A 13,961-nucleotide genomic window follows, 5' to 3' on the forward strand; every position below is an offset into this window, starting at 1 on the left:
AAAACAGAACCTTCCTTCAGGCCACTTCCTTCCCATTTCAGTTAATCCAGATCAAAGCTAGCCTTATCCTTTCTCAGCAGTATAGGGCAATGCGTCCTAATGGGTAGTAATGCAGGAGAAGATGAATTATACTGCAAAATTGAGATCCTTTAAAATATAGTATGGCTCTTAGTTCAAATGTTTAGAAAAGCTCAAATTTGGGGTCTCTCACATGCCCAAATTTGCACAATCCCTCTAAACAGCATTGATAAGGTCATTTTAGAAGGTCTCTCTTTGAAAACCATAGCCCCAGAAAAGAGCTTCTTTAATGCCAAATCCCATTGGAAAACTCAGTTGGATACTTCTAATTGCAAACACACTGAAGAGTACTAGAGTTCTGCAGAAGTCTGCTTGAATTAACAGGGCTAAATAAAAGGGGAAGCATGGATTATGCCATGCAGATCTGAAACATATTATAGCTAGAATAAAATATGCACATTGCTAACTTCTACAACCATATGCAAGTCAGTAGCATGTAGATAGAGTTGTGTGCACATCCTGCGCTACATTTTCACTTTTGTTTAATTTTCACTTTTGTTAATCACCCAGTGAGCCTTGGCTACTGGGTGGAAAAAAATGCTAAATAAATAAATGCATTTGAGTCTCTAAGCCAGAGTTGTCATGGAGACAACTTTGCAGTGAGATTGCTTCTTTTAGGTTTTAACTTCTTAAATTTGTTTCTCAATATTCAGCTCTTGTCCTCTCAGTATGCAGTATTTCAAACAATAAAACTAATTATGATTATGAACATCACCGGGACAGTGGGCGCAAAGTCCACCAAGCATTTCTGTTCTGCCAGCGCCATTCATTGCAATGGGGTTTGTGTGGGCGTCTGTTCAGCCCAGGCCCTAACTGAGGGATGTTGCAGGGCAGCGTGCTTCAGTGATCTGTCCCCTTTGTTTCTAGACAGGTAGAGAGTCGAGGGATGCTAATCATTTGAACAACGATGTCCAGAGGCAGGAGTGATGGTTCTCAGTGAAAATGCTGAGCCAACATTTAGTTGCCATTTCAAGCAGCTACTTTACAGTAAAAAAATGGATTCATAATTACAGAGATCAGTGCAAAACCCAAACCGTTGGTGTCAGCATCTCCATGGCGATAAATGACAGTGTTTGCAAATAAATCAACTCACTCTCAAAAGAAAGAAGAGCTTCCCACAAGGAGCCTATAGACAGTGGTGATACTGGCTAAATATCCATTTTTAGTGCAAAGTTTTGTGTTCTGTGCTTCCCTATTATGACAGTTCTAAAGTTCCTTTGGGGAGTATTTCTCTAATTCCTTTTTAAGAAAAGCTCAACAGTATTGCTAGGTTTATGGTTGCCATAACTGCCACATTATTCTATACCTTGAGGAGAAAATCATGGGCATTTTCCATCAAATCAAGCAAGAATATAATTGCTTTTTCTGTTTAGATAAACAGATGCTGGGAACCAGATGGATCTATTGCATCTTTTTGGGAGGGACCTTTGAGATTCTGCACAGTCATGTGGTTTTCTAAGTGCTGGAAGATTATGTAGTGTGGAGAAGTTTAACAGGCACTGCTTTGCAGAATGTCTGAAGAGAAAGCAAGGCAACATAAAATATAAATGAATGCTGGATGAATATCCAAATGTGAAACATGCTGAGGAATGAGTTAGTTTTCTGGGGCAATTTGCTGTGTTAAACTTTTGGTGGCATACCATACTGGGTTTGAATTTCAGGATCATTAATCCTGCCCCTGGGGCATCTGGTTGGACTGGATCACCATTGGATCCCTTCCTGCTGCTTGACTTTTTGAGCTTACTTGGTACTTGACAAGGTGCTCACAATGAAGGCCTGCTTTTAGTTAGAACTGAAATGTTGAATGTCTTGCAGCATGCTCAGTATCGTGATCTATTTCACCTTTCAGTCATGATCGTTTCCTGTCATAATGACGAACAAGGAGTTCATAATTTCTATAACACGTGCTGTGTAATCCATTATCCTGATTCAAGCCAGAGATAACTGCATTTAGCTTCTTGGTGAAACTGCTACACTGCACCTTACCAAGTGCAGTTCTATCACCCATAGCCCACATTGAGGTTCCGAGTTTGTAGCCCATGTATTCATTTGCTTAATCATCCCAGGATATTTGTGTTATCATCATTACCAATTTGTGAATAGCTACTGTGCTTATTTTACGGCCATTCATGCTTTAATGTAATTGTCACGGTCTATACTTTTGTATTTCATTTCCCTCTGACATCACAATTTATAGTCCCTCTCTCCTACATACATGCATGAGTGTGCATGTGCGTACACACAAACACAATTTATTATATTAAACCACAATTACCAAATTTTTCCATACCTTGAAGATAAAGTCAAAAGGAGAGAGAGCAACAGAGAGAGCGAGGGGGAGAGAGAGAGAGATCACAATCTAGGAATAACTTCATGCATTGGATGAAATGGACTCTAGCTGATGCAACTGGCATCATAACACATAAGTTTTTAAAGAAGCCAGAAATCTCTCTGTTGTTTTTGTTCAAATCTCTCTGTTGTTCTTGCTCAAAAGATTTACATGCTATATATCTGGAAGTGGCCACAATGGAAGGCATTCTCCTTATTGCACACCCTTCCATCCCTTTTTACTCAACCTATGCACTTACAAGACACAGTCCAGCATGAGTGAGTCCTGACTAAGGCTGCAGTAGCACAAACCTATTTGGGAACAAGTCTGATTGAGCAGGCACCATTTTGAACTGCTTTATAAAGAAAGAATTTTGTCTTGAAGCAGGGATGCAAGCTAAATCCACTGAGTACCTTCCAATACTTAAAATTCTCTACTAACCCATACTTCTTCTCTGAAATCCTCTTTAATTGCATAATAGCCAATAGTTTTCATGGACCACTCCAGTTTCTATTTGTGTCAGTAATTAAACCATTTCAAGAATGGTCCATTGGCAGTATCTTCTCCAGATGGTGCCAGGATTGCCATCTGACATTTGTTGCAGGTAAAAGGTATGACACTCTGCCAAATTCAAGGGAAAGGAATGGACGCAGTGTTCCCATCTGCCATCTGTCCATTCTGAGCCAGCCCTATTATTCCTGTCACTTCTGAATATATCATACTCATTCACATATTTGCAGATAATTCTCTAACGATTCTAGTAATTCATTGTAATGGATAGAGTACTCAGCAATGCTGCAATCGACTTTCAGTAGGCAAGTTCAATTAGTAAACAAGCTCCATTGTGTTTAGCCATCATATTCCAAGCAACACATGTCCTACTGAGTCTCAAATAAAAGGAGGGAATTTTTATATGTGTTCTTCCATTCCGTTCCATTCCATTCCTGAATTACTCTGGCATTTTAAAAAATCCCCAAAAATTGAACTTGTGTTTCTATCTCTCTCTGTCATACGTATAAACATGTGTTACTCTGAAAATGCTATTTTAAATGCATTTTTATCTATTTTTTGAACTGAGAACTATATTACGACATTCAAAGAGTGCTAAAGTCAGTGGATAACTGAATTATCCAGTATGTATCCATCAGTTCAGTTCCTGCTGGAATTCACAGACTGAATTCCTCAAGGATCCCTACTTTTAAGCATATAGCTCATCACTGGTCTCGGAAACATGTTCTTCAGTCCCCATATAATCGCTTAAATGCTGTGAGCCCATGTGCTTCAGGGCCATTTCATGCAGCACCTGGGCCCACAGTGTTTAAACAAATAGTGATACATTCATGTGTATCACTTGAGAACAAAATCCAGGATGGCCCAGAGCTTTGAAGGGTTAAAAATACTTGTGTCTGGAATGAGGTGAGGTTAGAGTTCTGCCTGCAAGTTGAAACTATGATTAGTGGTTTCCACCTGCAATTCATTCCTTGATATTGCAGTTTATGAATGAAAACTTAAGGGTTTTTAGGGCTTTGTAGCCCTTGGATGGAACTGATCATAGAGTTGAGCTTGTCTTCTGCCATTCATTTCAGTGGTGTTTTCCTAACCACTAGAAGAACATCATCAGCCCCGGCACCTTATTTGGGTGTTCATTTACTTGTCCTATTCGAGCTACATCCTTATCTGAGCAACTTGTAGCCTTGCATTTTCTTGGATTTCCTATCCACCCCTCCTTTTCTGCATTCACAATCCATGAGTTTCCAAAAGAATGTTCTTTTCCTTAAGTTTGTGCACTTAAGTATGACAAAGCCAACCACCAGTAAAGCCACCTTCAGGGATGGAAGGGGAGGTGGTATGTCCATGCATAAGAAATATAATCCAGGGATGTGGTTATGTTCTCCCTCCAGCTTCAGTAGCTTTAGCGGGGATCACTAGACCAACATGCGGGGTTAAGGATCCAGGGGCTGTTAGCGATGGTGGCACAATGGACCATCCATTGTATGCTACATGAGCTACCCAGAGAGCCCCTGGGTATGGGGTGGCATGCAAATGCAATAAATAAATACACAAATAAATATTCATAAGCATCATGCTGTGGAGTGCTAGTTGCTGGGGGTTAGGCTCTTGCCTCATGCTTTGCTTATGGGCTTTCAGAAGAATGCTTGTGGGTTAGTGTGGAAACAGGATGAGACTGGTGTGATCCAGCAGGACTTTTACTGTTCATATGGAAACCTAGTCCCCAAATAGTCTAAAGGTTGCCACAATTATCCACCGAATGGTCGATCTCCATGTTATCCACTTTGACTTAATTCAGCTGTCAGGCAGCCTACTCAGAACTTCCCCAAATTCCATCTTTGCCTCCTTGTTACAGAGAAGGCTACCAATGTGTGTGAACTAAAAGTAAAACAAAACAAAAATATGGAGAGATGATTTGCCAGGAGCAAGCTGAAAATAGCATTTTCTGGCACTGGCCCACTGGAAACTCATACTGCATTTGCATAGCATCTCACTTTGAATTGTATGTGTGTGCTTGGAAGAATGATTTCCTGGCAATAATTTATCATTACGAAGCAATAAAAAAAGCCATGACCGCATCAGTATGTTTTGATACATTTACCAAATTCTTTGTGCTTGTGGCAGTTTGCTGTTTCTAATTGGAGAACAGATATTAGACTGTATGTAAGCAATAAGGAAGCGAGGTGTGGGTCCAAAAATAGCTTCTCTGGCATACGCAGCAATAAGTTCTGAGATGGAGCAGTGGCTCCAACAAGAGCAACAGACTATCTCTGCATCTATTTTCATGCAGATCTGGGCAAGTCTTTATTTCTTGCTGTCCCAGTGCATTCCACTTCAAAGTCTAATTTCTCTGGATGCATTACCTGCAAGATTAGTGTTGAAGAGACAAAAGAGAGACAAGAGAGATTGCTGTCACATGAGCAATTGCTTAAAAACCTAGGATAGATCCCGAAAGAGAGGTTGCTGAGGCTGGAGACTGGCACTTCAGCCTCACATTTTTTGTGCTGCTCGTTTATTGTTCTGGTGTAATCCAAAGCACCTCTCAGAATTTAGCCATTATAAGTGCTATTTCTTTCATATCTGTACCACCCCACAGCCAAGCTCTCTGTGCTGTTCACAACAATCTGCAAAATTACAGAGCACAAGTACAGTTCATATAATTCTACATAAAAAGTCAATACGCAAAACTTGAACAACATTAGCAGTTGAGAACAATTTCAGTAAAAGTACTAGACATGCTCAAACGAGATCTGACCCGAAGGCCCCCCCCCCCCCATGGCATTGAATGCCTGCAGCTGCACGGCCTCCACGGGACTCGGCAGAGAGATCATTCCATCACTGCAGGACAGCTGAGAAGGCCCTTTTCCATGTTGCCACCTTTGGAGGTTGTACTTGGTGGTACACTTCGATCACAATCAGGCCTTGCTTCTGATCTAAGTGTACATAGTTTGCTAGGCATACAGCTCACCCAAATTACTTATTCGACAAACATGGGAGTGGTTTTATGCACCCTAAAAGGATTTGATACTTGGTAGCACTATAGCAGCTGCTTACCTGGTCCTAAGCAATGGTTCATGCATCTTTCATCTATCCGTATGTCTGTCTGTTTATCATCTATATATCTATCTCTGCCAGGAGATGATGCCCATAGTTTACAGCATGGAGTGAATCTCATGATCCTAAGTTCCTTGTCTGAAATTAAGTGATCTTCAAAATGTGTTCTCAAAATAATATGTTTCTACTTATGGCAGGAATGTGTGCTTTTTTTTATCACAGGGTACTTGATTGTTGATGAAACATTGAGCACTTTTTTTGCATAGTATAAAGAGCATTCCGACTCGTTTCTTATTTTATTTTCAAACAAAAGGATAAGGTAGGCTGCTTGCCCATTGACACTAAATGAGTTCTATATCTGAGTGTAGATTTGATCTTAAAATGTCTAAAGCAATAAGAGCAGTCTGTCCCATCTACACACATTTCAGCCACTGATAGCTTGAGGTTACCTAAAGTATTACTTCCAGAATCTCTGCTTTAGAGCTGAAGTTTCTCTGTAGCACATCCACAACTTTACATACAAACCAACATTTGCCAAAGCATCCTTCAGTAAAATCCAGGTAAAATGAGCTTCAAAAATAGCAGGGTTGGCTTCTTCAATCACTGCTTTCTGGGACAACTGCTATGGTCTGAAGGTCCATGAAGGTGATTAGTCAGTGGCTGGATGGGAGACCACCTGGAAACTATATGTATATTATTCTGCTTTGTATTGAGCAAGTTGGAATATATTGAAATAAAACTAAAGCCAGAATTTGGAACTAATGTCATAGCTCATTGTCTGAGGGCAGGCTCAGAGAGTGGTCTTATCCCTACTTTGTAATTTAGCAGGTGTGGATTCACCTGGCAACTCATTCTCAATTCTTTTAAGGAAACATGGTATAATAGATAATGCAATATTGCTTCATTTGATTTAATTAGTTTGCTTGTATGGAAGTTTTAATTTATTAAACCCCTCAATTTAAGGCCACAGAGGAAGTAAGACAGTTCATTAACTGAAGTGTATTACACAACCAGGTTAACATCCTCTACACTGCAAATGAACTACTTTGCTAATTCTAGCTGGATCTTTCCCCCCTAAATTTACACCTCAAAGTTAAAAACTGGTGCATTATTTATCAACTTGCTGCCCTCCTGCCAGGCTCCTTAATTCTGGAAATCCTTTTAATATCAACATATTTTATTCTTCATTAATGAATCCAAAATAAGCCCACTTTGTTCTGCCTTTACTTTCACTAACAAGCTCTAGAAATTTTTCTTCTCCATTACTTTGGAAGAAGGGTTAAAATACTTGCTTTATGGGTTTTAGCTGCCTTTGATTATGAGAACAAATAGGTCATTAAAACTGTTAGGGGACAAGGAGCCTATGCTGTATAAACCTGAGATTGCATCCATATTTCTAGCTGACTTATAAATAAAGCTGTACTATTCAGCCTGCATGTACTCCACTGTCAAGTAGTCCCAAAATATCAGTGAAAGTGCTATCATGTTTGTTTGGTTAATTATGAGGATGTAGGGCAACCCAACTCAGCTGCCTCCTGACAATTATGTGGCTTAGAGTTCCTACTGTGAATTTAAAAGATTGATTAAAGTGTAGTAAAGTTGTAACTGATCTGAGTTATGTGGTTAAAAATGTACCCTAAAAGTAAGAGAAGGGACTATGAAAGTAACCTGTGATATTAAGCATCTTATAGCTGTTGGTGTTTTGAGTTTGTTGGGAATCTTCTAAGACAGAGGTTGATCTGGATGTAGTGGTAATTTGCTGGATGATCAGAAATCAAAAGGATTTCTGATTCCCTGTTTTTTTAGCAACAGAAGCAGTAAAATGACACCATTGTGATACTGTGGAATTGAACAGAACTTGGAATAATGAGGAGCAGTTTTTTGTATGGAAGAACTGTTAGTTCCATCTAGTTCTCGTACTCAAAAATTCCTTTGCTCATAATTATTTAATTATAAATAATTGCACCAGCCCTCTTGTGGTTCTAGTGAAAAACAAAATTGACACGACTAACACCAATGTTCTAGGATGCGTGGGCCACCACGAATCTGACCTCAAATGGGTAAATGGAGCACCACCACCATCATCTCATTTTTCAATTGCTTGAAAGAAGAATAAATCGGAAGAAGATGAGAAAGAAAAATGAGGAGTAATATAAACAGACAGGACAGGTTTTGAGAATTACCAGACTGATAGAGTAGTACTTTAGGATGTATGGTTGTTGAGAGGCAGGTAGCACCAATCATACTGAATTACATCCTGGCTATCTTCAAATAAAGCTGTCTAAGTTTCTGCACTGATTTTGCCTTCATTTTTAAAGAACTGGGGCTGTGATACTGTGTAGAATTCAGTTCTAAAGCTTTCCCTTCTCCCCTGCAAGTACAAAACAAAACAAAACACAGAATGCTGGTAGTCCTACAAGTCACTGCAAATGACACAACTTGTTATATCCATGACTCTACAGACCATCTTAAATTTCTAGATTCTCAGCCTCTCCTTCCTTCATATATCACTGTTATGTTTACATTTGATGGTTTGTATTTGACAGTATACCGAACCAGTTCTTTCAGACTTGGCTACACAACTATTGACTGTTGGAATATCAGTTGGAATAATATCAGTGTAAAGATCTTGGTCAGCCAAGACCCAAAGCTATCTGCAAAGAGATAAAATGGTGATGGTAGATTGACTATTTTGAAGACCCTGTTCCTCTGCCATGTTTATAAGTGTACTAGCAGTCCAATCCTATGCATGCTTACTCAGGAGTATATCCCATTATGTTTTGTGCTGCTTACACTCAGGTATGGGTCTACAGGATTGCAGCCACAGAAACTCAGGGTCTTATTTGCAATTAGGTATAGCAAACAAATAGGTTTTCCCTAAAATGTCTTGCAAAACTACTTTGATTAATTCCGTTATATATCTCATAAAAAGTATCCTTTCTGTGCAACCTTTGGCATCATCCCTAGTCCAAACCTTTAAATGAAGCCTAAGCCTTGAAACCCTAGAATCACGAGCATCTCCAGACCTTGGCATGCCCTTCAGAAGGACAACCTCATTGAGGGTACTATGGTTCTCACCACTGTGGTCACACACTTAGATGGCCCTCATCCTCTTTCTCAGTGTTGTAGCCATTTGCTTGCTTGATAGTTAGACAGCATGTAGGTAGTTATATCTACTATTCTCAGCCTCACGGAGAGGCAGGAGAACAAGCAGGCTATGATGGTGAAAAGGAGGCAGAGGGCCAGGGGCCCTTGTCAGCAGGTTCCTGCTGGGATATGGACCCTTAGCAGGTGCCCTGTCACATCTACATCTGGCCTTAATTAGAATAGATTCAGATTTTTTTCCTGTCCATTTCTATCTCCCTCTCCTTCTTCCTCCTCAGTTGTGTCCTCTGCATATACTCCTTGGGGCAAGGAAATTTCCTTCTGTGCCTGGTACAACACATAAAATGAAATAATATTAATAACTCCAGGTTCTTTAGACCCTGGGATGCATTGGTTATAAATATATTATTCTACCATATGAATCATATCTTACCACTCCACACATTCAACAAAGTGGAAGGCGCCCAAAGGAATTTTTAGGAGGAGGGTGTCCAGGCAATCTTACATTATATTAAACATTGACTGGATGCTGAAAGGAGTTAATGAACATTACAGAATGATAGATGAACCTAGAAACTCTTTACTCAGAGCACAAACCTTCTGTCTCAGCCTCATTCTGTCATCTGATCATTCCTGTGTGTGTGTGTGCGGGGGCGGGTCAGCACACACTGCATCCAGCATATTTATTTATGCATTTCATTTATCTACCAAAAGAAAGCATTCAAGGTGGCTTACAAAGCAATTTAAAATAGATTAAAACACAATTTGAAAACCACAATAATTACAATTTAATTAATTTAATTTAATTTACATTTAATAAATTTAATAAAATAAAAACAGTACCCAACATGGAGACCCACTTACAGGTCAAAGGCCTTGAATAAAGTGGTCTTTGTCTTGTTTTCAAAAGATAGTGGAGTAGGTAACAAGCTAGTCTTCCTTTGGAGGGAGTTACACAGCCTAAAATGTTCCTCTCTTGAGTTGTCATCAGACTTGTCTCTGGTGATGGTAGCCTCAAACAAAGGGACCCACACAGACCATCAGGCACAATGTTGAACAAGACCTGCATAGCACCACCTTCTGAGACAGCCCCTTCAAGAAGGACTGGAGTCGCCATATATCAGTGCCTCCAGGTCCCTCTTCAGAAGGATACCACAGCTGTTGGCATCAAAAGCCATGGAAAGGTCTCTCTATACAGGGTCTCTCTCTCTCATTCTTCTCAGTTTCTAGCATAGATCATCCACCAAAACAAAAGTCTGAAGCCAGATAGAATCAAATCTAGATAATTCATCCCACCCAGAATTCCCTGGAGTTGAGGAGCCACTACATGCTCCAGCGCCTTACCCATGAATGGAACAACGGAGACCTGCTGGAAATTATACACAGGGGGTTCAAGGGAAGTCTTTAAAACAAGGCTTACCACAACCTCTTTTAGGCAAGAGAAAGTTCCACTGTACCACAAAGAGGCATTCAGCAATGCCCTTCTTCACTCAGCCAGTTGCCCCAGCTGCTTTTATAAACCAGGAAGGGCAAGAGGTCATCACACAACTGATAGGCCTCATTACTCCAAAGACACTGTTCACATTCTTAGACTGTACAATTTGAAGAGCACACACTGTAAGTGGAGTAACAGGACCCAAAGTTACATCCACAAGACTTGTATCATCTATGGCATCCAAGTTGGTGCGAATACAATTGATTGTATCTGCAAAGTGTTGCTCAGAGTGATCATAGCTGTCTATTGAGTGGTTCACTACTTCTTGTAGGCCTTTGAAACCCCAAAAGAGCTCTGTAGGTGACACTGTCAAATGCAATATTGGCAGAGAAGTACAATTTCTGTCATGCTTATTGCCCCGAAGTAGGCATTCAAGTGAGCTCTAGCCCATGTTCAATTGAATTTGTTCTGAGTTTTCCACCAACATCGCTCTGCAAAGCCATGGGCTCATTGGGTCCACTTCATGGGAGCAGATGCTTAGGAGCTGTTTTGAACTGGTCTTCTCCCTCCTTCCAAGCAGATCAAGACAAAAGGCTTTCTAACTAATGTCTTTATTATGTTAAAGCTGACCAGCTAAGCTGGCTTTGTGATATAGAAGAAGAATATTGCAGAAGACTTAAAAGACAATGCCAAAGTTAGACTACAAGCCATTGGGGAATTGTGGCTGAATGATAAATAGTTGTTTCCAAACTGACTACCTCTCCTCCCTTCAAAACTGAAAAGAACTACCTCTAGTGTGGATCCTACTGCTTAAGGGCCAATTAGTTGGAGCATCTGATGCATCTCAACTGGTTAGCTTTCTTAACTTGACCTCAGAATCTCAGATTAATGATCTTGTGTCTTCTGACTCCCATCTCAGTTTGTTCACTAGACTTCCCCACAGAATCTGAAACTGTCTGATTCTCTATGCCTACCTGGCTTATTTCTTGGTCTTAGCATTCCTGCTGGAGCTGCTGGAACCTTTTCCATTTGAAATAAGATCCTGAGTCAGCAATCTTTGAAGGTTCGATTCTAGGAGGAAAGGACCTAATCCTCACGGGAGCTATCCTTACATCAACCATCTGGGCCATCTCTTTTCCAGAGGTCAACCAGAGCTTTGGCAGAAATTGCTTGCCAGGTTATTAGGAAGATCCCCAAAGCCATCAGAAAACCATGTAGATCCATCTTTTGGAGGAGAACATCTTAATCATCCTCCATGCAAAAGCGCCAAGTCCCAGAAGCTCTAAACCCCATCAGGTAGTATGAGCTGGCAATGATGATGGAACTAAAAAAGTTCCTCCATCCCCAGGTCACCGTCATATGATCCTACACAGAAAAACACATCCAACACGTGCCCTGCTGAATGAATGAGGGCAGCTATTCATTTGGACAGACACTGTGGAGGCCATGAAGTCTGGGGACACTCCTAATATGAATGTCAAAGTCCTTTGGCACAATATGCTGCAAGGACTCCAGGCTATGAGACCACACTGGCTAGGTTAGGAAGGGAGACTGTTGAGTAGCAGGATAACAGCAGAATTCCTATTATGTCCCAAACACCCACCTTCAGGCATGCACACTCAAAACTGGAAATGTGGAGAGGGAGAACAAATGATAACAGATCCCTGTGGCTCTGTTTCCCCACAGAGATGGTGTCTTATGAGAGGCTTTTGCTGCTTTCACCTATGCACCCCTTTTCTGGGGTCCCTGAAGATTGGGAGCAATGATGTAGCATTTGTAGGCCCACAGACCCACAATCTAACCTGGCAGGAATGGTTTCTCATTCTTGCTAGGGGATTGGGCAGTTCTGGGTAATATCCAAAATCTTTCATTCCAGTAGCACAAATGATGTTATGCCAATGGAATCTTAGTTTGGGTTTATGCACAGGAGAAGAATCCAGCTAATTTGCGTTTGCACAAGCGTGGCTGTGTAAGTGCTTATGCATTCTGCTTATGCAATCCCATTTTGCAGAACTTTTACACAACCAGTCACACTTCTGCTTGTACCACCAGTTGCGTAAGCATAATGGGCAGCTGCTTGTGCAAGCAAAAGACCTGATGGCTATTCTGCAAGTGCCATCATTGATATTGCCCTGTGTGTGCTGAAACCTGGTGAGAAGGACTTGCGATGAGATAGAAAATCAACTGGAAAACGGTTGCTGAACCTGACCTGAAAGGAGAGGAAAGTGAAGTTCAGTTTTGTAACTTAGACAGAATGCCCAAGCAAAGAAAGGATCCTAGGAAACAATTCTTTCAGCTGCCTTACTTTTAAATTTCCAGCCCCTTTCCGTTCTGTTTTCAGGCTGTTTGTAACTTAAGTCAAGATCAATTGCTCTTTCCATGGGTAGATGACTCCTTGGTAAGAAGCAATGCAAATGGATGCAGAGGTCTAATGCAACCAATGAGACGAGTCAACCCAGGCAGCAAAATCTGAGTAGCCAGAAAGAGTACTTTCTGTGGGACAGCTAGCCACAAGATGAAACTGTTCTTAAGATTTTCTTGATGAAGGATAGGCAATAAGAAGCCCAGTCTGCCTTAATCTGGCACCCTGGTACTTCCTGATCTTGTCATTGCCTGAGAGCACATCCCCCAGCCCACCCCTCCATCAGTTTCTTGCTCTGTCCCTTTCTTCTGAGGCAAGCAAGAGGATATTTAATAGGGAGCAAACATGGCAGATCTTTTCTAAGTAATATGTCCATTATAGTTGCTTACTAGGATTCTAGGCCATTCTAGGGCACTGTTATGTGAACTCAAGAAGTTTGAAGCTAATGGGGATTTCTTTCTTGGAGAGGGAAGGGGATTACCAGGCAGAGAAAACAGATGCTGTGCTTTGAAAACTGGATTAGTTGGAAGTAATTGTGAGAGATTACAGTGGTATTTCCAGCTGTACAGAAACAGATGATGATAACAATGATGATGATAGCATTTTCTACCCAGAGAGGCACACTACAGGGTTCCCCAGTCTTTGGGGGTTGGTGAACTTATTTGGAATGTTAAGAGTGCCATGGGCATTCTCACAAAATGGCTACCATGAGGCTTGACCAGTCATGAAATGCTTGCATGGTGGGCATGGCTAGTCACAAAACAATCATTTCCCAGCAAGCAACTTGCACAAGGACCTAAACAAAAAGCAGAGGTGGGGTCAGAGCTCCAAATGCAACACTGCGCTTTTGAATCCAAATGAAACATGAACTTGGTGGGCACCAAGATATGGGTCTTAAGGCATGCTGGTTCCCACAACACCACACTAGAGACTCTTCATTTGAACTTCCCATTTAATGAAGAATGAGATTTTGAACATCGGTAGGGACCAAATAACACACCAGGAGATCCACCACTAATCTGTATCTCTACCAATATAACCAGCAATGTACTGTGCCCCTTCATCTCCTGTTATCTGTGTTTTGTAGC

The sequence above is a fragment of the Varanus komodoensis genome, unplaced genomic scaffold, assembly GCF_004798865.1.
Source record: "Varanus komodoensis strain SLA01 unplaced genomic scaffold, ASM479886v1 scaffold4, whole genome shotgun sequence".
NCBI lineage: Eukaryota > Metazoa > Chordata > Lepidosauria > Squamata > Varanidae > Varanus > Varanus komodoensis.